General features: G+C 35.2%; 1 pseudogene; it reads right to left on the reverse strand.

Moving 5' to 3' along the window:
- Nucleotides 1-12,125: 12,125 nt before the first annotated feature.
- LOC125829417 (UDP-glycosyltransferase 75C1-like) lies at nt 12,126-13,523 on the reverse strand (annotated as a pseudogene).
- Nucleotides 13,524-25,901: the final 12,378 nt, after the last annotated feature.

Here is a 25,901-nt window from a genome sequence, read left to right on the forward strand (position 1 = left end):
CTAACTACTCTAAATGACTTCTAAACATCTAGAAATCATCCAGAAACAAGAATCATAACCTTGATTCCAAAAATTCAAATTCAAGGAATGTTAAAGAGCCAAGTCTAGGAATTTCTTAGAGTTTTCTCAAGAAGTCTTTCACAAGCGTTTTAACTTTGTTTTAAGACTTAAGTTTCAAGTTAAGCAAAGAGTAAAGAGTTGAGTTCATTTTTCTCAAAAAGTTATAAGGGAACTAAGTATTCCCAAAAGTTTAAAATATTTTCACATTTGAACAAGAAAAGGGAAACATCGATTTCCAAGAGAGCTTTTAAGCTAAGTTTTGAGAAATTATCTCAAACCAAAGAAAGAAGTTTTGTTTTAAAACATATGAGCTAAGTATATTTTGGGAGTAGTATTGAGCACCGATATGGGGACGTGAGTTCATAATAACTCAACTCTCCATAAACCATGTAGCCATCATGGGTAGTAACATATCATACTTTTAGATGACTCCTTAAGTGCTTTTTAGCATAGACTAGTGGATCCACTTAGTTAAGGCGTTCTATATGACGACAAAGTATAGGACAGTTCTGGCAGCGTGGGCAAGACGGTGTATCACCACTTAGGCTCATAGTGGTGGTTGTCGTTTAGAGAATCTCCCACATAAACTATATTACTTTATTATTCAAGTATCATTGAGTTTGTTATTGCATTTCTTTAACAAACTAAGTTGCTTTCTACTATTTTAAAAGATTTTTGTACATTGCATGTGTTTTATTGCTTTATATTGAGTTAAGTTATTCAGGAGTTGAGTAAAGCCAAGGTAAGTGTTTCTTTCAAATTCTTTTCAAGCTTAAGTTATCTTTAGCATTCCAACTCGCATACTCGTACATTCAATGTACTGATGCCAGTTAGCCTGCATCATCTTATGATGCAGACGCAGGTAACCAAGATCAACATCCAGCACCTCGTTGATCTAGTTGAGCACTCAAGTTAGTTGGTGATCCTCCTTGCATTCCATAGGACTCTTTTTATCATTTACTTTCAGTAGTTCATTGTTAGGATGATCGGCGGTCTGGTCCCGACATCTCTCTTTGTTTTAGAGGCTTCATAGACATATAGTTATAGTCTTTAGTCTTATTTATTTCACTTGTGTACGTTTATGACTTGAGTTGCCATTTTGGCTAAGTTGTTATTTCGTAAGTCTTTGCATGAGTTGTATTTCTTATATTTAAGTCTTTTGCTGAGTAAGTAAGCCAGGAAAAAGGTTCGCTTGGGGCCAGTAATGGTTCTTGTGTGCTATCCACGTCCGGGGTGTAGGTTCGGGGCGTGACAAACTTGGTATCAGAGCATAGAGTTAAAGAGTCCTAGAGAGTTTATGAAGCCGTGTATGTAGAGTCCTAGTTATTGGTGTGAAGCGCACCACATCTATAATTAGGAGGCTGCAAAACTTAGGAAATTATCTCACTTCTTTCATACTCATTTCGTGCGTTAGAGTTCGATCTCTAAGAAGTTTCCCTCTAATTTGTGTTTCTGTGTGTTTTTTCAGTTAATCATGCCTTCACGAAGAGCTGTCAAAGGTCATCCTGCTAGGTGTAATGTTGAGCAGCAAGAGTTACCAAATGCACCTGAAGTGCAACCTCAAGGGGAAGTCACTAATGTTGAGTTCAGAGAAGCAATAAGGATGCTAAGTCAAGCTGTGACTAATCAGGTTGGGAAACAAAGAGGGGCTCGACAAGAAGAGGCAGACACTTCAAGGATTTGCGAGTTCCTGAGGATGAACCCTCCAAACTTCACTGGTTCGAGCACTACAGAGGATCCAGAGAACTTTATTGAGGAGCTGAAGAGGGTATTTGATGTTATGCACGTTGCCGTTGTTGAGCGAGTAGAGCTAGTTGCAAATCAATTGAAGGATGTTGCTAGGACTTGATTCGATAAATGGAAGAAGAACCGAGCTGAGGATGAACCGCCTGCAAGTTGGGCTTGTTTTGAGGAGGCCTTCTTGGGGCATTTATTCCCCTGAGAACTAAAATAGGCAAAGGTACGAGAGTTTCTTACCCTTAAGCAAGATTCCCTAATTGTTCATGAGTATGGGTTGAAGTTCACCCAACAATCCCGCTATGCTTCGGAGATGGTTGCAGATATGAGGAGTAGAATGAGTCTATTTGTTGCTGGGTTGTCCTATCTATCAAGAAAAGAGGGTAGGGCATCGATGCTAATTGGGGACATGGATATATCGAGGTTAATGGTTTATGTGCAGCAGATTGAGGAAGAGAAGCCGAGGGACAGGGAAGAGTTTAGAAACAAGAAGGCTAAGACAGGGAATGAGTCCGGGCAGCAGAAAAGTAATGTGAACCGTTCGTCCTTTCAGCAAAAGCAAAAGGGACCTGCTCCATCATCTGCTGGTGCACCTGCACCCAGAAACGAAGGTGAGTATAATGGTCAGAATTCGCAGAACTTCAGAGCTAGACCTGTGCAGTCTCAGGGTAGTGTGGCACAAGGAGGTAACTGGGATCCTACATGTGCTAAGTGTGGTAGAACCCACCAGGTAAGTGTCGCGATGGCCGACTAGGTTGTTTCAAGGGTGGGCAAGAGGGTCACTTCATGAAAGAGTGTCCTAAAAATCGGCAAGGTAGTTGAAATCAGGGCAATAGAGCCCAATCTTCATTGGTTGCTACACCAGATAAGGTTGCACCTAAAGGAGCTACATCCGGTACGGGCGGAGGAACAAACCGCCTCTATGCGATCACTAGTCGTCAAGAGCAAGAGAACTCTCTAGATGTCGTGACTGGTATGATCAAGTCTTTTCTCTTGATGTTTATTCATTGCTAGACCCAGGAGCAAGTTTATCTTTTGTGACTCCTTATGTTGCAAATAATTTTGATGTTCTTCTTGAGAAAATTTGTGAACCCTTCTGTGTTTCTACACCTATTGGGTAGTCTATTCTAGCTGAGCGAGTATATCGTGATTGTGTCATTTCCATCAATCATAAAAACACCATGGCTGATTTAGTTGAGTTAGACATGGTGGATTTTGATGTCATTCTAGGTATGGACTGGCTTCATGCCTATTATGCATCAATAGATTGTAGAACTCGAGTTGTCATTTTCCAGATTCCTCATGCGATGACCAGTCAGGTTGTTTCACTTGTGGGCAAGAGGGTCACTTCATGAAAGAGTGTCCTAAGAATCGGCAAGGTAGTGGAAATCAGGGCAATAGAGCCCAATTTTCATCAGTTGCTCCACCAGATAGGGCTGCACCTAAAGGAGCTACATCCGGTACGGGCGGAGGAACAAACCGCCTCTATGCGATCACTAGTCGTCAAGAGCAAGAGAACTCTCTAGATGTCGTGACTGGTATGATCAAGTCTTTTCTCTTGATGTTTATTCATTGCTAGACCCAGGAGCAAGTTTATCTTTTGTGACTCCTTATGTTGCAAATAATTTTGATGTTCTTCTTGAGAAAATTTGTGAACCCTTCTGTGTTTCTACACCTATTGGGTAGTCTATTCTAGCTGAGCGAGTATATCGTGATTGTGTCATTTCCATCAATCATAAAAACACCATGGCTGATTTAGTTGAGTTAGACATGGTGGATTTTGATGTCATTCTAGGTATGGACTGGCTTCATGCCTGTTATGCATTAATAGATTGTAGAACTAGAGTTGTCAAGTTCCAGGTTCCTAATGAGCCAGTCATAGAGTGTAGTAGTAGTTCAGCAGTGCCTAAGGGTCGTTTCATTTCGTACCTTAAGGAGAGAAAGTTAGTTTCTAAGGGTTGTGTCTATCACTTAGTCCGAGTTAATGACTCTACTAGTGTTGAGATACCTTACATTCAGTCAGTTCCAATAGTAAAAGAGTTTCTAGATGTCTTTCCAGATGATCTACCTGGAGTCCCTCCTTAGAGAGAAATGGACTTCGGCATAGAAATTCTTCTAGATACTCATCCTATCTCTATTCCGCCATATAGAATGGCACCAGTAGAGTTGAAAGAGCTTAAAGAACAATTGAAAGATCTCCTTGATAAGGGTTTCATTCACCCAAGTGTCTCACCTTGGGGAGCTTCGATCTTATTTGTGAGAAAGAAAGATTGTTCCCTTAGGATGTGTATAGATTACCACCATTTGAACAAGGTTACCATGAAGAACAAGTATCCTCTTTCGAGAATTGATGATCTTTTCGATAAGCTTCAGGGTGTTTCTTGTTTTTCTAAGATAGACCTCAAATCTGGCTACCATCAGTTGAAAGTAAGGGAGTGTGATATTCCCAAGACAACATTCAGGACCCGTTATGGTCACTATGTGTTTTTGGTCATGTCGTTCGGTTTAACTAATGCACCTGCTACGTTCATGGACCTTATGAATAGAGTATTCAAACCTTATTTAGATATGTTTATTATCGTCTTCATTAATGACATTCTAATCTATTCAAGGAATGAAGAAGATCATGCTAGTCATCTCAGAATAGTTCTTCAAACTTTGAAAGATAAGGAGTTATCTACTAAGTTCTCTAAATGTGAGTTTTGGCTTGAGTCTGTGGCATTCCTGGCCACATAGTTTCCGGTGATGGAATTAGAGTTGATACCCAAAAGATAAAGGCAGTGCAGAATTGGCCTAGACCCACATCTCCAACTTATATTAAGAGTTTCTTGGGTTTGACTGGATATTATAAAAGGTTCGTAGAGGGGTTCTCGTCTATTTCGTCTCCTTTGACCATGTTGACTCAGAAAACAGTGAAGTTTCAATGGTCCGAAGCTTGTGAGAAAAGCTTTCAGGAATTGAAAAATAGGTTGACTACTTCCCCAGTTTTGACCTTATCAGAAGGTACCCAAGGTTTTGTGGTGTACTATGATACATCTAGAGTTGGTTTGGGTTGCGTATTAATGCAGAATGGAAAGGTTATAGCTTATGCCTCCAGACAATTGAAAGTTCATGAGAAGAACTACCTAACCCGTGACTTCGAGTTGGCTGCCGTAGTATTTGCTTTGAAAATATGGTGCCATTATCTTTATGGTGTGCATGTGGATGTTTTCACCGATCATAAGAGTCTTCAGTATGTGTTTACTCAGAAAGAGCTTAATCTCAGACAAAGGAGGTGGTTAGAATTACTCAAGGATTATGACATGAGTATTCTTTACCATCTAGGTAAGGCTAATGCTGTTGTTGATTCCTTAAGCAGGTTGTCTGTGGTTAGTACCGCCCATGTTGAGGAAGAAAAAGAGATTTAGCAAAAGATGTTCATAGACTTGCACGCCTGTAGTCCGACTGATGGATTCCACAGAAGGAGGAGTGGTTGTGATGAATGGGGCTGAATCATCATTAGTGTCAGAAGTAAAAGAGAAGCAACACCAAGATCCCATTTTTCTTGAATTGAAGGCAAATGTTCATAAGCAAAAGGTATTGCCTTTTGAATAAGGGGGAGATAGTGTATTGAGGTATCAAGGCAGATTGTGTGTACCAAGGGTGGATGAACTCCAAGAGAGGATCATGGAGGAAGCTCATAGCTCCACATATTCAATTCATCCGGGTTCCACAAAGATGTATCGCGATTTGAGAGAATTTTATTGGTGGAGTAGCATGAGGAAGGGCATTGGAAAGTTTGTGGCTAAGTGTCTGAATTGTCAATAAGTTAAATTAGAGCATCAAAGGCCCAGTGGTTTGGCTCAGAATATAGAACTTCCGGAATGGAAGTGGGAGATGATTAATATGGATTTCATCACAGGTTTGCCAAGGTCTCATAGGCAGCATGATTCGATATGGGTGATTATTGATAGAATGACAAAATCAACCCACTTTTTGCCGGTAAAGACTACCCATATAGCAGAGGATTATGCTAAGTTGTATATTTAAGAGGTGGTAAGACCTCATGGGGTTCCAGTTTCTATTATTTCAGTAGAGGTGCACAATTTACTGCACAGTTCTGAAAATCTTTTCAGAAAAGTTTGGGTTCAAAAGTGAACTTGAGTACTGCTTTTCATCCTCAGACTGATGTGCAAGCAAAGCATACTATTTAGACCTTAGAGGATATGTTGAGGGAGTGCGTGATCGATTTCAGAGGTAATTGGGATGATCACCTACCTTTCATTGAGTTTGCTTACAACAATAGTTACCACTCTAGCATCTAAATGGCTCCTTATGAAGCTCTTTATGGGAGAAGATGCAGATCTCCTATTGGATGATTTGAAGTTGGTGAAGCTGGATTGATAGGACCAGATTTAGTTCATCAAGCTATGGAGAAGGTGAAAGTGATTCATGAGAGGTTGAAAATGGCGCAGAGTCGTCAGAAATCTACAATGATGTTAGAAGAAGGGAGTTAGAGTTTGAAGTAGATTATTGGGTCTACTTGAAAGTTTCACCAATGAAGGGTGTTATGAGATTTGGTAAGAAGGGGAAGCTAAGTCCCCGATATATTGGTCCTTACAGAATTTCCAAGAGAATTGGAAAAATAGCTTATGAGTTAGAGCTACCCCAAGAGTTAGCAGCGGTTCATCCAATATTTCACATCTCCATGTTGAAGAAGTGCATGGGAAATCCTTCATTGATCATACCAACTGAAGATATTAGGATCAAGGATAGCTTATCTTATAAAGAGATTCATGTTCAGATTCTAGATTGCCAAGTTCGCAAGTTGAGGACTAAGGAAGTAGCATCAGTGAAAGTCCTTTTGAGGAACCAATTTGTTGAGGAAGCTACTTGGGAAGCTGAAGAAGATATAAAGAAGAGGTATCCTCACCTCTTTGAAACCGGAGAAATCCCAGATCAAGATACTAATTCTCTTCTTGGTACTCTTTAATTTATAAGTTGGCATGTTGTATTTGCATTGCTTGATGTGTGTTGAACTGAATGTTAGATATTGCACCCTTAGCCTAGTAAGAATAATCCCATTCGAGGACGAATGTTCCCAAGGGGGATATATTGTAACATCTCGCAAATCAAAATAACTAGGAAGAAGTTAAAGAATTGGAAATAGCCATTTTTGGAAAGAATTTAAAATCTAGAAAATTTGTTAAGTTTGTTCGGTTGGATTTTTGGTTAAATTCAAACGACCATAACTCCTAACCCAACATGATTTAGGTGTGGTTCCAGATATCGTAGGAAAGATCATGGAATAATATTTCCAACGCCACCGAGTTTGTGCGATTCCGAGTTCATATGAGTGAGATATGCCCATTTGAAGTTGGGTTATTCAAATAAAGAAATGTCCAATCCGGATTTTAGAAGGGTAGTTTGGTCTTTACCTTACCTAATTATTTTATTTCGTTTTTGGCTAATTAATTGGGGTCTAAACTGATCTTAGTCAGTTTACGCTTTTGGAAAAAGAGTTAGGGTTTTAGAGAGGAGAAAAGAGAAGGAAAAGCAAGGAAATCGTCAAGTTCTTGAAACTAAGATCATGGATTTCGTCAAAGGGCGATCCCTACGAGGTATGTGAGATCACATAGCGTTGGGTTAATTCACCCATGCGCCAAGCATGTTTAATTCAACATATTTTCTTCCTAAAAAGATTGAGAATTTGATGTTCTTGATAGTTGTTCTTGAATTGATTTCGTTCTTGAATATGAGTTGGGATTAAGGAGTTTTCTTGATGTTAAAGTGTTGTTTTCTTGATGTTAAAGTGTTGTTTCCTTGAGTTTTTTGGGTTAGATTTTGTGTATATGATTTGGGTACGTGAATCTAAAGTGAATTTGAGAAATTTTTTTTTGATTAAAACGATTTAGGATCAGAAAACGAGATCAAAAGTTCGTCAGAATTTTGCCTGAAGGGAGGCTGGCGCGACGCCTTCATAGCGCCCGAGGGGATGGCGCGGCGTGCTAGGGACGCGCCCGGATCGTCATTTTTCACCATTTTTTCATTGTTAAGCCCATTTAAGTCCTTCTAATGTGTACTAACACTTCCTATTGCTTCTAACTACTCTAAATGACTTCTAAACATCTAGAAATCATCCAGAAGCATGAATCATAACCTTGAATCCAAAAATTTAAATTCAAAGAAAGTTAAGAGCCAAGTCTAGGAAGTTCTTAGAGTCTTTGCAAGAAGTCTTTCATAAGCGTTTTAACTTTGTTTTAAGACTTAAGTTTCAAGTTAAGCAAAGAGTAAAGAGTTGAGTTCATTTTTCTCAAAAAGTTATAAGGGAACTAAGTATTGAGTTTTAAAATGTTTTCACATTTGAACAAGAAAAGAGAAACACCGATTTCCAAGAGAGCTTTTAAGCTAATTTTTGAGAAATTATCTCAAACCAAAGAAAGAAGTTTTGTTTTAAAACATATGAGCTAAGTATATTTTGAGAGTAGTATTGAGCACCGATATGGGGATACGAGTTCATAATAACTCAAGTCTCCATAAATCATGTAACCCTCATAGGTAGTAAAGGATCATTCTTTCAGATGACTCCTTAAGTGCTTTTTAACATAGACTAGTGGATCCACTTAGTTAAGGTGTTATATATGATGGCAAAATATAAGATAGTTCTGGCAGCGTGGGCAAGACGATGTATCACTAGTTAGGCTCATAGTGGTGGTTGTAAGTTAGAGTATCTCTCACATAAACTATATTACTTTATTATTCAAGTATCATTGAGTTTGTTATTGCATTTCTTTAATAAACAAAGTTGCTTTCTACTGTTTTAAAAGCTTTCTGTATACTGCATGTGTTTTATTGCTTTATATTGAGTTAAGTTAATTAGGAGTTGAGTGAAGTCAAGGTAAGTGTTTCTTTGAGATTCTTTTCAAGCTTAAGTTATGTTTAGCATTCCAACTCGCATACTCGTACATTCAATGTACTTATTCCAGTTGGCCTGCATCATCTGATGATGTAGACGCAGGTAACCAGGATCAACATCCAGCACCTCGTTGATCCAGTTGAGCACTCAGAGTTAGTTGGGGAGTCTCCTTGCATTTCAGAGGACTATTTTTATCATTTGCTTTTATTATTTTATTGTTAGGATGATCGGGGGTCTTGTCCCGACATCCATATTTGTTTTAGAGGCTTCATAGACAGATAGTTATAGTCTTTAGTCTTATTCGTTTCAGTCGTGTACGTTTAAGACTTGAGTTGCCATTTTGGCTAAGTTGTTATTTCATAAGTCTTTGCATGAGTTATATTTCTTATGTTTAAGTCTTCCGCTGAGTAAGTAAGCCAGGCCAAGGTTCGCTTGGGGCCATCAATGGTTCTCGAGTGCCAGCCACATTTGAGGTGTAGTCTCGGGGGTGACATAAACATCGAGAGATCATTCATAACATGAATCATAACCCATAATTCAAATTCAAATTCAAGGGAGAGTTAAGAATAAAGTGTTGAGAGTTCTTTTGAGTAAATTTCAGAAGTCTTTCACATTTTTTTAAAACTTGTTTTAGTTTGATGATGAGGAGAGTTGAATTTCATTTTTCAAAATGAAAATATGGGAACTAAGTATTCCCAAAAGTAAATGTTTTTACATTTAAAATGAGAGGAAACATTGATTTCCAAATGAGTTCATGAGGAGTTTGAGTATAATCTCTTTTAAGAGAACCTTTTGAGTAATAATCTCAAAGCTTGAGGATGAGGAAATATTTTTAAACATATGAGTTGAGTATATTATTGGTAGTAGTATTGAACACCTATACGGGAACAAGTTCATACAACTCAAAGTCCTCATAAACTATGTAGCCAATGTAGGTAGAAAGGGTTATACATTTTAGATGATTCCTTATTATTTTTCAAGCATAGCTTAGTGGATTAACTTAGTTGAGGATGTCTTATACTCCGGAAAGTTATAGGACAGTTCTAACAGGGTGAGCGAGAAACTATATCATAACATAACTCATAGTGATGGTTGTCGGTTAGAGAATCTCCCAATTTGAGTTATTTTGTATCTTTACATACAAATAAAAGTTGTTATTGTATTCTTAAATACATTGAGTTGTTATCTACTGCTTTAAATTCTTTATATAAACTGCATCTTTATTGTTGTTTTTATACTGTATTGAGTTGAGTATCCATGAGTTGAGGTTGAGTTGAGTAGAGTAGAGGCGAATATGTTTCCTTCTTTCCAAGTTCAAGCTTTTATGTTATGTTTAGTATTCCCCTTACATGCTCGTACATTCAATATACTCATGCCATTTTTCATGCACCATTTCATGATGCAGATACAAGAGGTCAAGGCCATCAACAGGCGCTTCGTTTATACCATAGCAGTTCGAGTTAGCTTTGGTGAGCCTCATTGCTTCCGGAGGATCCCTTATTTATTTCTATTATTTCAGTTTTGTTAGGATGATCGGGAGTCTTGTCCCGACATCCCTCATAGTATAAAGGCTTCATAGATAGACAATAGTAGTTCAGGAGTCTTTTTCATTTCCATTGTTATTGTTTGAGACTTGAGTTGCCTTTGTTTGGTCAGTTGAATGTTCTTATATATTTCTGAGTTTATTATTTTGAGACATTGAGTTAAAACCTTACTTTTAAAGTTCTTTTTATTGTTGAGTAAGTCTTCCGTTGAGAATTGAGTCAGGCCAAGGATTTGCTTGGAGCAACAATGGTTCTCGAGTGCCAGCCACGTCCAGGGTGTAGGCTTGGAGCGTGACAATAATTCTCAAAGCATCAAAATGTTCACAAGAAATTTTTGATTTTCTTCAATATTCAACATTTCAATTTGTCTTTTCATAGACTTAGCTGCCCAGTTGGACTCTCAAATCAAACACAAAAGAAGGAAAATCAATTGGACTAAGTGGTGGCAATCCTGGTAACTTTATTATTTTATCCTTAGCATCATAATTTTTGAAATATTCAGAATAATATGTGAATCTATATAGTACATCAAAAACTGTGATTGGTTGGATCCAAAATAATGTAGATGAATTTTTTTTGCCACTAAACCAATCCGTTCCATAATAATAGTGAAAATGACATGTGAAAAAGGGGTACCTTTATTTGCATTTGATTGAATTAAATTGAAAATAAATTTTCACCCACGAGACTTTATAGAAGAATAGAACAAATGGAATTCATCAATTGAACTTAATTAGAGATTTCCATCATAGCCATCAAAGAAACGAAAAAGCTTAATCCTTTAACGTTTGAGAGTTTTTTTTACTGAAACCTGATAGACTTGTGGTTAAAGTGACTTCAATACCTAAATTGATTAATAGTTTGGAAAATTGAAGACAATTAATTTGTCCTTGGCCTAAAAATAGTGCTATAAAAACATGAGATTTTTCATTTTGTAAATTTTTATGTTTTGGGTGGTGAAAAGAGAGGTATCCATGAAGGAAAACGATGATTTTGGGAAGGAAGAAAATGTTTTTGTACTGACTTGGTTACAGCTGATTAAGGTCACGCATACTTACACTAGTATGTAAATGATTTTAGATAAAAAAAAATCTAAAAAAATTATCATATTTCTTTAAACATCTACCTTATATATTTAAGTTTTGAGATAATTTAAATTTTATTAAATAAAAATATATCAAAAGATATTTTACTCAAACTTTCTAGAAGTTCTAAGAAGTATCTGGAATTCTTTGTTATAACAAGAATCAACTTTATTATTCAACATAAAATAACACAAGAAATGCATGAGTACTTTAGAGTAATAAGTAACAAAAAAAAACATAATGATAGCAAGTAGTATGTTTTATTATTAGATATAACTTGTGCTAACAAATTAGAGTTACAAAATCATGACATAAGTACATATTCGATAATGCATAAGTACCCCTCCGGAACTATGGCTAAAATCCCGTTGTCACACATTAACTTAATTAGGGTCCTATTATCCCTCGAACAAATTTTTTTCTATCATTCGTGCACTTTTTGTGCTGACGTGACACCTTCTACCAAATAAATTTGTTATGTTTGTACACACGTGTCTGTCACGTGTGTAATTTTTTTTTAATTTTAAAAAATAAAAATAAATTAAAGGACACTTTTTTTTTAAAAAAAAATTAACAGAATTTTCTAAAAATAATTAAAAGTGAAAAGATAAGAAATTAATGAATGAAAAAAAATAAAAATTTAAAGTGAAAAAGAAATTAATTAATTATTTTAGAAACAAAGAAAATTATTTCATTATGAATAATTTCGAAGATATTCACTATTTTTTTAAAACGAAGAACAAACTCTTAAAAAGACTAATTGATTACTATCTATTTTATTGAAGTCATCTATTCGTGAGTGATTTAGTACTCATTATGACCAAGTAAAATCTCATTAGCAAAAGCCTTGAGATTCCCACTTGATGTACCATTTTTCTTCATTGCTTCCTTAGCTAAATCACTCCACTTCTTCACATTTCTTCTCAATTCTTCCCCTTCTTCACCGTCCTCCATAACGATCGTGATACATCTATTGAACTCATCTCTTTCCACGAAACCACCTTCACTAACATTAACTCTAACACCATTCTTCCAAATATCTTGAATGAGTGTTGCATTACAAACTTGATATTTCCAGAGTGGACATGCCACGATAGGTACCTTAGATGTTATGCTCTCTAAAGTTGAATTCCATCCATAGTGAGTCAAAAAACAACCAACAGAAGGGTGTTTTAGAACTTCCACTTGAGAGCACAACTGACTATCTTCCCCTGCTTTTCAAGTTCGTCTTCGCAACTCAACTTGTCCTCCATGTTATCCCTGTCTTGTCCTTCCCTAATCACCCACAAAAATGGCCTCCCACATTTTAGCAATCCGTGACCAATCTCCTCCATCGATTGACTTGATATTTCAGAGTAACTACCAAATGCTATGTAGATAACTGATCCCTTGTCCTTTGAGTTCAACCAATCCATATAATTCTTCAAACTAATCTCAATCATATCAGCTCGAAAAGTATTATCATCAAGAAATATTGAAGGCCCAATTCCCACCATAGTCACATTCTTTAGAATTCTCAAAGCATCAAAAGTGTTCACAAGATCTCTTGGATTTTCTTCTCTACTCAACATTTCAATTTGCCTTTTAATAGACTTAATTGCCCAGTTGGAACTCTCCACATTATCAAACACAAAAGAAGGAAAATCAATTGGACTAAGTGGTGGCAATCCTGGTAACTCTATTATTTTATCCTTAGCATCACAGTTTTTGAAATAATTAGAATAGTCTGTGAATCTATAATAGTAAACATCAAAAACTGTGGCAGGTTGGATCCAAAATAATGTAGATGGAATATTAATTTTTTTGGCCACTAAACCAATCCATTTCCTGATAATAGTGTATATGACATGTGAAAAAGGGGTACCATTTTTTGCATTTGATTGGATCAAATTGAAAATGAATTTTGACCCAAGGGACTTTACAGAAGAATAGAACATATAAAACTCATCAATTGAACTTCACTGGAATTTGCCATCATAGAAAGGAGCAAAGTTTAACCCTTCAACATTTTGGGAGTTTTTTTATTTTACTGAAAGCGGATAGGCTCGTGGTTAAAGTGACTCCAATGCCTAAATTTATTAATTGTTTGGAAAATTGAAGACATGGATTAATTTGGCCTTGTCCTGGGAATAGTGCTATAACATGAGACTTTTCATTCTTCAAAGTTTTCATGTTTTGGGTGGTGAAAAGAGAAGTATCCATGAAGGAGAATGAGGATTTTGGGTAGGAGAACTTTATTAATGAATAAGGTGTTTTTGAACTGGCTTGGTTACAACTGCTTAAGGTCACACATATTTATACTAGTAAATAGATGGTTCTAGATATAAAAAAAATCTAGAAAATTTATCATATTTCTTTAAATATCTACCTTAACTATTAAGTTTTGAGATTTATATAAATATTTATTAAATAAAAAAATATCAAATTATATTTTACTCAAACTTTCTAGAAGCTCCAAGAAGTATCTGGATTTATTGTTATTCCAAAAATAAACTTTATTATTTAGCAAGAAATAAAACAAGAAATGCATGAATACTTTATAGTAAGTAACAAAACAAATATAATGATAGCAAATAGTAAGTTTTATTACCAGATACAACGTGTGTTGACAATTTAGAGATACAAAAACATGATATTTTTTATTTTACAATGAATCATCATTATTATTCAATAAAAAACGCAAGAAATGCATGAGTACTTTAGTCTAAGAAAAAAAACATAATGATAGCAATTAGTATGTTTTATTATCAGATATAACGTGTGCTAGCAAATTAAAAATACAAAAGAATGACATGTTTGTTGTTTCGAGAGTCATCATTATTATTTAGTAAAAAATACAAGAAATGCATTAGTACTTTAGTCTAAAAAATATAAAAAACATAATGATAGCAACTAGAATGTCTTATTAATCATTTTTATCATTCAGTAAAAAAAAATGACGCAAGAAATGCATGAGTATATAATACTTTAGATCAAGAAACAAAAATACAGAATAATAGTAAGTAATATGTTTATTATTAGCTATGTCGTGTGCTAACAAATTAAAGATCCAAAAGCATGACATATATACATATTCGATTGTAAATTATTATTTTTAAAAAATAATCAGAAACATGATAACGTAATTTAAAATTAGAATATAAAGAAGTAAGCACATGAAGAAAAAAATTCAACATATAATACATATATATTATCTACCTACACTATAGTATTTTTATAGGGTGAGAGTACTCAAGAATAGTATTTTTGTCAGCTCTGATGTTGAAATATGTGATTGTATATTTCATCTAAAAAAATTAAGTTTTAGAGAAGACACACTTTTATTTACTTAATTATAAATTCTGATACTGCTTAGTTCAAGAAAACAAAAGATATAGAAATCAATTAAATACATTCAATTTTTTTTGTTGTATCAGTTTCATTTGGCGAAATAGACATGAATGCTCTTATAGTTGGATTGACCTTTTCACCAACCTTAATGAATATCAAGAACAAAATCCTGTAAAAAAATATATAAATAACCATCCCTAGTAAATTGACAGGGTATATTCACTTTGAATAATCAATCTTATTTACCTTATATCGCTTAAAATATATTTTCCACTATTCATAATAATTTGAATTTCACCTTCACGCTCATTACAAATTTTTATTCCTTCAAACTCAATCTAAAACATCCGCATACTTATGAAATGCATTGTAGTGTAGTTAAAGGGTACTTTCAGAATGGTTTTGACAAATTATTAGGCACAATACTTATGTTCTTCATGCCTCCAACCACCGCGTCTCTCCACACAAAATCTTACAACTTAACATTACATTTCATCATGACCTGTTGTTTTCTTTTCTTCTTTACTATTCTTGTCACGACCCGAGTCTACACCTTGGATGTGGTCGGCACTCAAGATCCATTGTCGGTCCCCAAGCGAACCCTCATCCTGGCTGACTACAAGCGGAAGACTAACTTAAGCATGCAAAAGCTTAAAACTAAATAAAATTCAATAAACTCAACTTTTCAAAACTTTAAATCAAATGAACAACTTAGAATAAAAATAATATATTCGACTCGCCATAAAATAGGCAACTTAAGTCTTTAAAAAAATTAATAAAATAAATGAAATCCTCCGAAAACAAGGAGGCTCACCATAGCTAACTCGAACTCCCGAATGTATCAACGAATCTCCTGTTGATGATCCCGAATAGTTGTGTCTGCATCATGAAAATATGTAGGCTAAATGGCTCAGTATGTGGAATGTACGAGCATGTAAGGGAATTCTAAAACATAAACATAAGCTTGAAACTTGATAAAAGGAAACATACTTACCTCTTCTCAAACTTACTCAACTTAACAAAAACTCAAGGATACTAAAAACTACTCAAACATATTCAACTCAGAAGTACTCAAGGATAAGATACTCAACTCAGATAAAAGATACTCAACTCAAAGATATGATATTCGACTCTGGGTACTCAACTCAATATAAAACAACAATGCACATGCAATATATGGAAAACTTTATAAAACAGTAAAAACAACTTAGTTCGTTAAAGAAAATGCAATAACAAACTCAACTTTACTTATATAATAAAGTAATATAGTTTTTGTGGGAGTTTCTCCAACCGACAACCACCACTATGAGCCTAAGTGGTGATACAACGTCTTTTCCACGCTTCCAGAACTGTCCTATACTTTATCGTCATATAGAACACTTAACTTAGTGGATTCACTAGCTTATGATAAAAGCATCTTAAGGAGTCATCTATAAAGTATGATCCTTTATTACCCATGATGGCTACATGGTTTATGGAGACGTCACTTATCTGAACTCAAACTCGCCCCCATATCGATGCTCAATACTACTACAAAAATATACTTAGCTCATATATTTGTAAAAACAAAACTCTTTCTTTAGTTTGAGATAATTACTCAAAAACTTAGCTTAAAAGCTTTCTTGGAATCGATGTTCCCTTTCTTGCTCAAAACTCTTTTGGAAATCTCAGTTTCCTCTCATCTTAAATGTGAAAACATTTACTCTTGGAATACTTAGTTCCCATATATCATTTTAAAGAAAATGAACTTTACTCATACTCTTTACTCAACTTCAAAGCTTAAGTCTTAAAACAAAGTTTAAACATTTGTAAAAGACTTCTTAAAATATGGTTCACGCCGAATTATGGACTTGAACGACTTAATGCAAGGTTTTCAATAACCATAGATAAAACTCAAATACTTGGAACTCAAGAACTTCAATGATACTACTAATTTCAAGAATGCTTAATTCAAAGGTTTCATTACGGCATTATGAGCATGAACTACTCAACTCAAGGACTCAAAGATACTTCTCATCTTAAGATTGTTCGACTTATAATGTTCATGCGGAATTATAGGCATGAACAACTCAACTTATGGACCTCATGGGCAATAGGTAATAGTCCCATGATAAGGATTATAATCTCGGAAATGTTAGGAACTCGATACTCAAGACTTAGAAATTGAAGATACTACTCCTTTCAAAGATACTAAACTGATGGAGTTAATGCGGAAGTTATGGGCATGAACAACTTGACTCAAGGGTTAAAATATCAATAAGGAACTCAGGTATATAACTCTTCTCATTCTCATACTTACTTCTCAAAACTTAACTCAAATCGATGATGGATCTCAAAGGATTCATAATTGAACTTAAAGACTTTCTTGAACTCTAATCTTAACCCTCTCTTGAATGTGAATTATGAATTCAAGAGTGGTTCATGATACGAAAGATCCCATGATGACAAAGTAGACTCATGAATACATTCTCCTCATCCTCATACTCACTTGCTTGAGTCTTGGAACAAGTTACTAGAAGTTGTAAAAGGCTCCTCAAAAAGACTCGAAGGGACTTTCTCAAAAAAATTGTTTGAGAGAACTCTTAAGACTTGACTTTCAACTCTACCTTAATGTGATTTATGAATTCGAGGTTGTGACTTGTGACAGGAATGATCTCGTGATGTTTAGGAAAGTTTTTAGTTAGTTAAACATGAAAAACGATCAAGAAATCACTGTAATTGGAAGCAAGTCCGCGACGCGGAGATAAATTAAAATATTTGGTCGCCAATTAACTTTTGAGGCAGAGAGGTCCATGACCTCTCCGCGACGCGAAGACAAACTTTATGAAATGGGGAGGCAGGTCCGCGATGCGAAGACAAACTTTATGAAATGGGGAGGCAGGTCCGCGACGCTGAGCAAGGTGCCAGATTCGCCCGACTTTTTCCTTCTTCGTTTTCTAACCCCAATTCACTTAAAGTTGGTTCTCTTTCTCAATTCCTCTTTAGATTTAGATACTCAACACATGAACACAAGAACCTACTCATAGACAACTGTAAAATCGACAGGATTTCATCAAGGAACTCAATAATCTCATCTAAACTCAAGAACTAAAGCCAATTTCAAGAACATCATACTTTCAACTTTCTAGAACAAACTTAACGCTGATATTAACATGATTGGAGTGTGGTTGAACAAACCCAACACTATGGAAGCTTACATACCTGAAAGAGCTATCTTCTTGAAGGACTTGAAGGAAAATCTTGAAAGATGAACCCTAGCCTTAGCCTTTCTTAAATCCCTTGAGCGTAGAATTTTTTGAGTGGATGAGAGGGTTTGATTTAAGAAAACTGATTTTCTACTCATTTACGACAATTTAGATGACCTCCTAAGGGTTTTTAGGACTAAAATACCCTTAAAATAATAATTCAAATGAGCTGGGAGTCGGAATAATTTTTCACCAGGCAGTGAGGTCCGTATTAGCTCCGTAACGCGGAGCTGCTTCCAGGTTTGTGCGTCATTAGTAAATCAGTCATAAATTTCTACTCAGAGCTTGGAATTTAGCAAACTCGGTGGCGTTAGAAAGAGGACTCGATGGGATTTAATTTTATATCTTGTAGCATACCTAACTCATCATGTACTAGAAGTTATGGTCGTTTGAATTTGACCCAAAACTTAAGAAAAACTTAGGAATGACTTGAATGAACTCTCTTTAGTTCTTCTTGGAACTCAAGGTGCTACATCAAGTGACCTTAATACTCAAAAAATTTTAAATTCCTTGCAAAAATCTCACTCACTACAAAGAACAGTTCGAGTTTTAGCTCAAAATTTTCTGGGGTGTTACAATATCTCCCCCTTGGGATCATTCATCCTCGAATGACGACTGGACTGGGAATGGAATGGGTTACTCTTACTAAGGTCTGCGTCTAATGACATGCTCTTTACTATATTCAAGCTTAACCCAATTCCTTAAGTTCGGGTTCTAAACCTCGTTAGGGAATATCATTCCAAGGCTATTACTCTTTACCACAACATCAGGCTCATATCAAGAACCACCTAATTTTTAACAACACCACATTCAAGCTTTGTACTCTAACAACTCCATGGACTCCTACTAATCAGCTCCTTAAAAAATTAACACTTGACTTGATTTCTCCTCTTATCATCTCCCCCTTAGGTCTATAGCTAACACTTGAAATCTATGGACCTATTCCACATTGACAACTCAATTATGCTATCTAGGCACACATGGAAAATTATAACTTAATTGGAACCTCATCTGGTAACATACCATCTCGGCACACCTCTTCATTCTCTTGCTATTCTTGTGACTTAGACACATTTCACTGCCCTTATCTAAATGTTAGGGTCTCTCACTTGTACCACTCATATTTATTGCAGCTAACATCCCAATTTCCCACCTACTCTATGTCAAGTCTACCGGATCAAATCTCAAGACTAACATCATCACCCTCATGTTGCCATTCTTTTGATCATGACACTCATCTCAAATTCAAGCTTAATATTTATGACTAAACCCGAATATCAATATGATTGCTCACTTACTATACTAACTTACAATTACTAGATGCAAAGTTAATAATCATTCCCCCACTAAAAATTCATGACAGATAGTCAATCCTCACCTCTTAGTATTCATACTTACAATTTACTATCACATTTCCCTTCACAACTTGAGTACTATTCACTCATTCACTATACATCAATGCCTAATTAGTTCTATAGCACTTTGAATATTACGGGCTTTCCCTTAAAGATCATAAGCCTAGCTTAGAGCTATCACCTCATGAATACTCTTGCTATTCTATTCACCACTTACACTTGGTCATTACTAACACGATGACACATCATCATAACCCCTTTCTAGTTAAGGTATACTCTAACTCATCTTGACTTGCAACTCTTACTCTACCTCTTATCCTGAGCTCTTCACAACTCATCACTTCTTAGTCTACCCATAAGGAAAAACTCCTCATCAAAACTTACTGGGTGCATGACTATAATAACATAGCTTGCCTCATCACTATCTCCCTTTCTAGGATTACTAAACCTCTGCATACCTTCATCTAACTTTGGCCTCTTTCACTACTACTCATGATCTCGTACCTCATGCTACCTTTTTGGGATGAAAATACTACCCAAGCTCTGGACATACTTCCTCATAAGGATCTCAACTGAAACAGGGCTTAGAGAAGAGAGTACAACTCACTTTTAGCTTAAATGCACGATTCATATGAAGGCATTACTCTGAAACTGAACACTTAACTTACTCTTGGGCTTCTCTTAAGCCCCTCTGAAGTCTCATAACTTTCTCAAGACTCTTGCTAAGAACAACTCATCCATAAGGATCTTTACACTTTACTTTTCAACCACCTCTTGCATGATGGGTAGTCGAATGAATAGGAAAACACATGAGTTAGAATAAGTCTGTATGACATAGCTCTATTAGACGATTAAGAGTATGAAAGAAGGGAAACTTTTCTTAAATGTATGTAGTCCCTCATTTATAGAAGTGAGGCCCTCACAACCATAAACGAGAACCTACTGATAAGGCTTCATAGACACCTTAGGACACTTAAACTCTGTGCTATGATACCAAGTTTGTCACTACCCGAGTCTACACCATGGACGTGGCCAACACTCAAGAACCATTGTTGGTCCCCAAAAGAACCCTCATCCTAGCTGACTACAAGCGGAAGACTAACTTAAGCATGCAAAAGTTTAAAACCGAGTAAAATTCAATAAACTCAACTTTTACAAACTTTAACTCAAATGAACAACTTAGAATAAAAATAGTATATTCGACTCGCCATAAAATAAGCAACTTAAGTCTTTAAAACATTTAATAAAATAAATGAATAATACAGACTTCTCAACTATACTAACTATCTATAAAACGTCTAACTGATAAAGATTGAAGTTGGGACAAGACCCACGACATCCTAACTAAACTGAAAAGTAAATGAAATCCTCCGAAAAAAAGGAGGCTCACCATATCTAACTCAAACTCCCGAATGTATCAACAAATCTCCTATTGATGATTCTGAATAGTTGTGTCTACATCATGAAAAGATGCAGGCCAAATGGCTCAGTACGTGGAATGTACGAGCATGTAAGGGGAATTCTAAAACATAAACATAAGCTTGAAACTTGATAAAAAGGAAACATACTTACCTCTTCTCAAACTTACTCAACTCAAGGAATACTCGAGGATACTCAAAACTACTCAAACTTACTCAACTCAGAAGTACTCAGGGATAAGATACTCAACTCAGAGATAAGATACTCAACTTAAAGATATGATATTCGACTTTGGGTACTCAACTCTGGATACTCAACTCAATATAAAGCAACAATACACATGCAAAATATGGAAAGCTTTATAAAACAGTAAAAACAACTTAGTTCGTTAAAGAAAATGCAATAACAAACTCAAATTTACTTATATAATAAATTAAAGTAATATAGTTTTTGTGGGAGTTTCTCTAACCAACAACCACCACTATGACCCTAAGTGGTGATACATCATCTTGCCCACGCTGCCAGAACTATTCTATACTTTGTCGTCATATATAACACTTAACTTAGTGGATCCACTAGCTTGTGCTAAAATCATCTTAAGAAGTCATCTAAAAAGTATGATCCTTTACTACCCATGATGGCCACATGGTTTAGGGAGACGTGAGTTATCCGAACTCAAACTCGCCCCCATATCGGTGCTCAATACTATTCCCAAAATATACTTTGCTCATATATTTGTAAAAACAAAACTCTTTCTTTAGTTTGAGATAATTACTCGAAAACTTAGCTTAAAAGCTCTCTTGGAATCGATGTTCCCTTTGTTGCTCAAAACTCTTTTGGAAATCTCAGTTTCCTCTCATCTTAAATGTGAAAACATTTACTCTTGGGAATACTTAGTTCCCATAGATCATTTTAAATAAAATGAACTTTACTCTTACTCTTTTCTCAACTTCAAAGCTTAAGTCTTAAAACAAAGTTTAAACATTTGTAAAAGACTTCTTAAAATATGGTTCACGCCGAATTATGGACTTGAACAACTTAATACAAGGTTTTCAATAACCATAGATAGAACTCAAATACTTGGAACTCAAGAACTTCAATGATACAACTAATTTCAAGAATGCTCAACTCAGAGGGATCATGCGGAATTATGAGCATGAACTACTCAACTCAAGATTGTTCGACTTATAATGTTCATGCGGAATTATGGGCATGAACAACTCAACTCATGGACTTCATGGGTAATAGGTAATAGTCCCATGATTAGGATTATAATCTCGGAAGGTTTAGGAACTCAATACTCAAGACTTAGAACTTGAAGATACTACTCCTTTCAAAGATACTAAACTGATGGAGTTCATGCGGAAGTTATCGGCATGAACGACTTAACTCAAGGGTTAAAATATCAATAAGGAACTCAGGTATACAACTCTTCTCATTCTCATACTTACTTCTCAAAACATAACTCATATCGATGATGGATCTCAAAGGATTCACAATTGAACTCAAAGACTTTTTTGAACTCTATTCTTAACCCTCTGTTGAATGTGAATTATGAATTCAAGAGTTATGGTTCATGATACGAAAGATCTCATGATGACAAAGTAGACTCATGAATACATTCTCCTCATCCTCATACTCACTTTCTCGAGTCTTGAAACAAGTTACGAGAAGTTGTAAAAGACTCCTCAAAAAGACTCAAAATGACTTTCTCAAAAAAATTGTTTGAGAGAACTCTCAAGTCTTGACTCTCAACTCTACCTTGAATGTGATTTATGAATTCAAGGTTGTGGCTTGTGAGAGGAATGATCTCGTGATGTTTAGGAGTGTTTTTAGATAGTTAAACATGAAAAATGATCAAGAAATCATTGTTTGGAAGCAAGTCCACGATGCGGAGATGAATTAAAATATTTGGTCGCGAATTAACTTTTGAGACAGAGAGGTCTGTGACCTCTCCGCGATGTGAAGACATACTTTATGAAATGGGAGGTAGGTCTGCGATGCGGACCAAGGTGCCAGATTCGCCTGACTTTTTCCTTCTTGAGTTTCTAACCCCAATTTACCAAAACTCGATTCTTTTTCTCAATTCCTCTTTAGATTTAGATACCCAGCACATGAACACAAGAACCTACTCATAGACAACTGTAAAATCGACATGATTTCATCAAGGAACTCAATAATCTCATCTAAACTCAAGAACTAAAGCCAATTTCAAGAACATCATACTTTCAACTTTCTAGAACAAACTTAATGTTGAAATTAACAAGATTGGCGTGTGAGTGAACAAACCCAAGACTATGGAAGCTTACATACCTGAAAGAACCATCTTCTTGAAGGACTTCAAGGAAAATCTTGAAAGATGAACCCTAGCCTTAGCATTTCTTAAATCCCTGGAGCGTAGAATTTTTGGAGTGGATGAGAGGGTTTGATTTAAGAAAACTGATTTTCGACTCATTTAGGCATTCAGCATTTTGTATTACACATTAGTTGGAATAATTTTTCACCAGGCAGTGAGGTCCGTATTAGCCCCGTAACACGGAGCCATTGCGGAGCTGCTGCCAAGTTTGTGCGTCGTTAGTAAATCAGTCATAACTTTTTACTTAGAGTTCGGAATTTTGCAAACTCGGTGGCGTTGGAGAGAGGACTCGAAGGGCTTTAACTTTATATCTTGTAGCTCACTTCACTCATTTTGTACTAGGAGTTATTGTATTTTGAAGTTGACCCAAAACTTAAGAAAAACTTAGGAATGATTTGAATGAACTCTCTTTAGTTATTCTTGGAACTCAAGGTGCTACATCTAGTGACCTTAATACTCAAGAAATTTTAAATTCCTTGCAAATATCTCACTCACTACGAAGAACGGTTCGAGTCTTTGCTCAATTTTTTTTGGGGTGTTACAATTCTATTCTACATACATACGCTCTCTCATGTTCTTCTACTCTTTAATTGTTCATGTTTGCTGTTTCGAATTTCAAATTAGCTATAACATCATTATTTCTGGATTATTGAAGAGAAGATTATTTTTGAGCTAATGGTTATGATTTATGTATATTGGGTATTAGTTCAGGTATGAGGTGAAAAAATAAAATTCTACAATGTATTAAAGCTATGTCTTGAAAAAGCAATTTTTTTATTTGCAGAACTTCCATTGAGTTTCATTAATTCGGGTTTTGAAATTGTGATTTTTCATTTACTTTGCCTCTGCTTTCTCTTTATACAATATTGACTTGGTGTTGACAGTTATACGATTTAAAGATCTTTTACATCTCCTTTAATTTATTAAAACTTGGCTTAATATATAGGCTAATGTTGATTTTTGTGGAATTTTTGTTTCTTTTGCTTAAAGAAAAGATACATATATAGATTAGGAATTAATTAAATACATTCAATGATTTTTTACCAAATTAATTTCAGTAGGAGAAATAGACATGAATACTTTTATAACATAATTTGCATAATCTTTTCACCAACCTTAATTATAAACTGAAAAAAAATAATTGTGTAAAGAATATTTAACATTTCTCCATGAAATACCATCTGAAAAGGATAAATATATATAAGAAATTATTGATGCGATGTAGAGTTTAAATTGTATACATTTTCAAATTAAATAGTTTAACATGACAATAATTTTTTCATATTATCTTTCATATGAGCCTTGTTTTTTTGTTTTCTTTAATAGTAGCCACAAGGGCCACAAACACAGCAAAATAAAACTAAAAGGGTTAGTCCAATCAGATCAGTCCATACAAAGTGTATTTGACTTAAAATAGGTCAAAACTAGCTTAAAATTCTCCATGGAAGGTAGAAAGAAGTGGCGGAACCAGGACTTTCACTAAGAGGGTTCAAAATATGAAGAAATAAACACACAAACTAATCGAAGGGGGTTCCACATATACTATATACACATAAAAAAATTATTTTAACCATATATAAATAGTATAATTTTTCGCTGAAGGTCACCCTGATCATAAAGTGGCTCCGCCACTCGTAGAAAGCCATTTCTATGTACTAGATTAGGAAACTTGCATAGTTTCCTCTCTGATTATCTAGGTTTTTGCCACCCCTAGGTTTTCCTATCTGGCAAAATGAGTATCTTGTTTGCCTCATTTCTTGTGTTTGAGCTCTATGTGGTTTTCATTTGGAGATAAATCTAGAACTCTTTTTTTTTTCTTTGTTTCCAATTTTTTCCTATTATCATTTAATAAGTTATTTTTCTCATTTTGATGAGGTTTATTTTTCTAAAATAATAATATGAATTAACTGATTTTTTTTTTATAAAAAAAGTATTTCCCAAACACACTCTCAATTTGTCACGACTCGAGACTATTATGTAGTCGTAACACGATGCTTAGAACCACAAGTGACTCAAGCTAACCCATGGTATGGCATAACACTGTGATTCATACAAATAAAAACTGAAGATAACTTATGAAGAAGCTAAACTGAGACAAATCCAAAACAAATTAGTAGTCAAAATAGAATTCATTTGAACAAATCATAAAGTTAAAACTATCGTGTGATTGTTTGAAAGTTTCTACTAAGATGAGTTATCGGGAAAACCCTCCAACTAACTCTAACTATATGAAACTGAAAGATTAACATAATGAAACAACAATAGCTCTTGTCCATGAAAGATGAGGACTCACCAAGCTCAGTTGTTGAGATGATACAACAATCGTACTATTTGCGAGTTGGATACTGAGAGTATGAATCTATATTATAAGACAATATAGCGTAAAAGAGTATGTGTGTAGTACTTTGAATATACTGAATATGTGAGATAGACACAATAATCTAACAAGCTAAACATGATAAATCTAAGATGTTGAAGTGAATATAAAACTAAAATAAATTAGTTGATGCAATGACTAAGTAATAATTATAAGCATGTAACTAATCAACATTGTGCTGAGTAAACTAAAATACAAGGTCATCAAATATCTGAGACTGAATTGTGGGAGATACTATTAATCAACATACTCTATCTGAGCTAAACGGAGTCCAACATGTACCTCAGTTGGATGGGTGCTTTGCACTTTGCCAGAGTACGAACATTATCTAATGTGGATCTACTAAGCTGATGTCCAAAAAGGACTAAGGTGTCAGTCCTGGTCTAACAGGTGACCCTTAAAACTTACATTGCCACGTAGTTCTGAGACTTAAGGATTGCTACTAAAGGTCTCAGTCTTATTAACTGACAGGTGAGATTTCATCCATATGTCTGCTTG

The sequence above is a fragment of the Solanum verrucosum genome, unplaced genomic scaffold (genome assembly GCF_900185275.1).
Source record: "Solanum verrucosum unplaced genomic scaffold, falcon-dt-bn FXZP01000052.1, whole genome shotgun sequence".
Taxonomy (NCBI): Eukaryota; Viridiplantae; Streptophyta; class Magnoliopsida; order Solanales; family Solanaceae; genus Solanum; species Solanum verrucosum.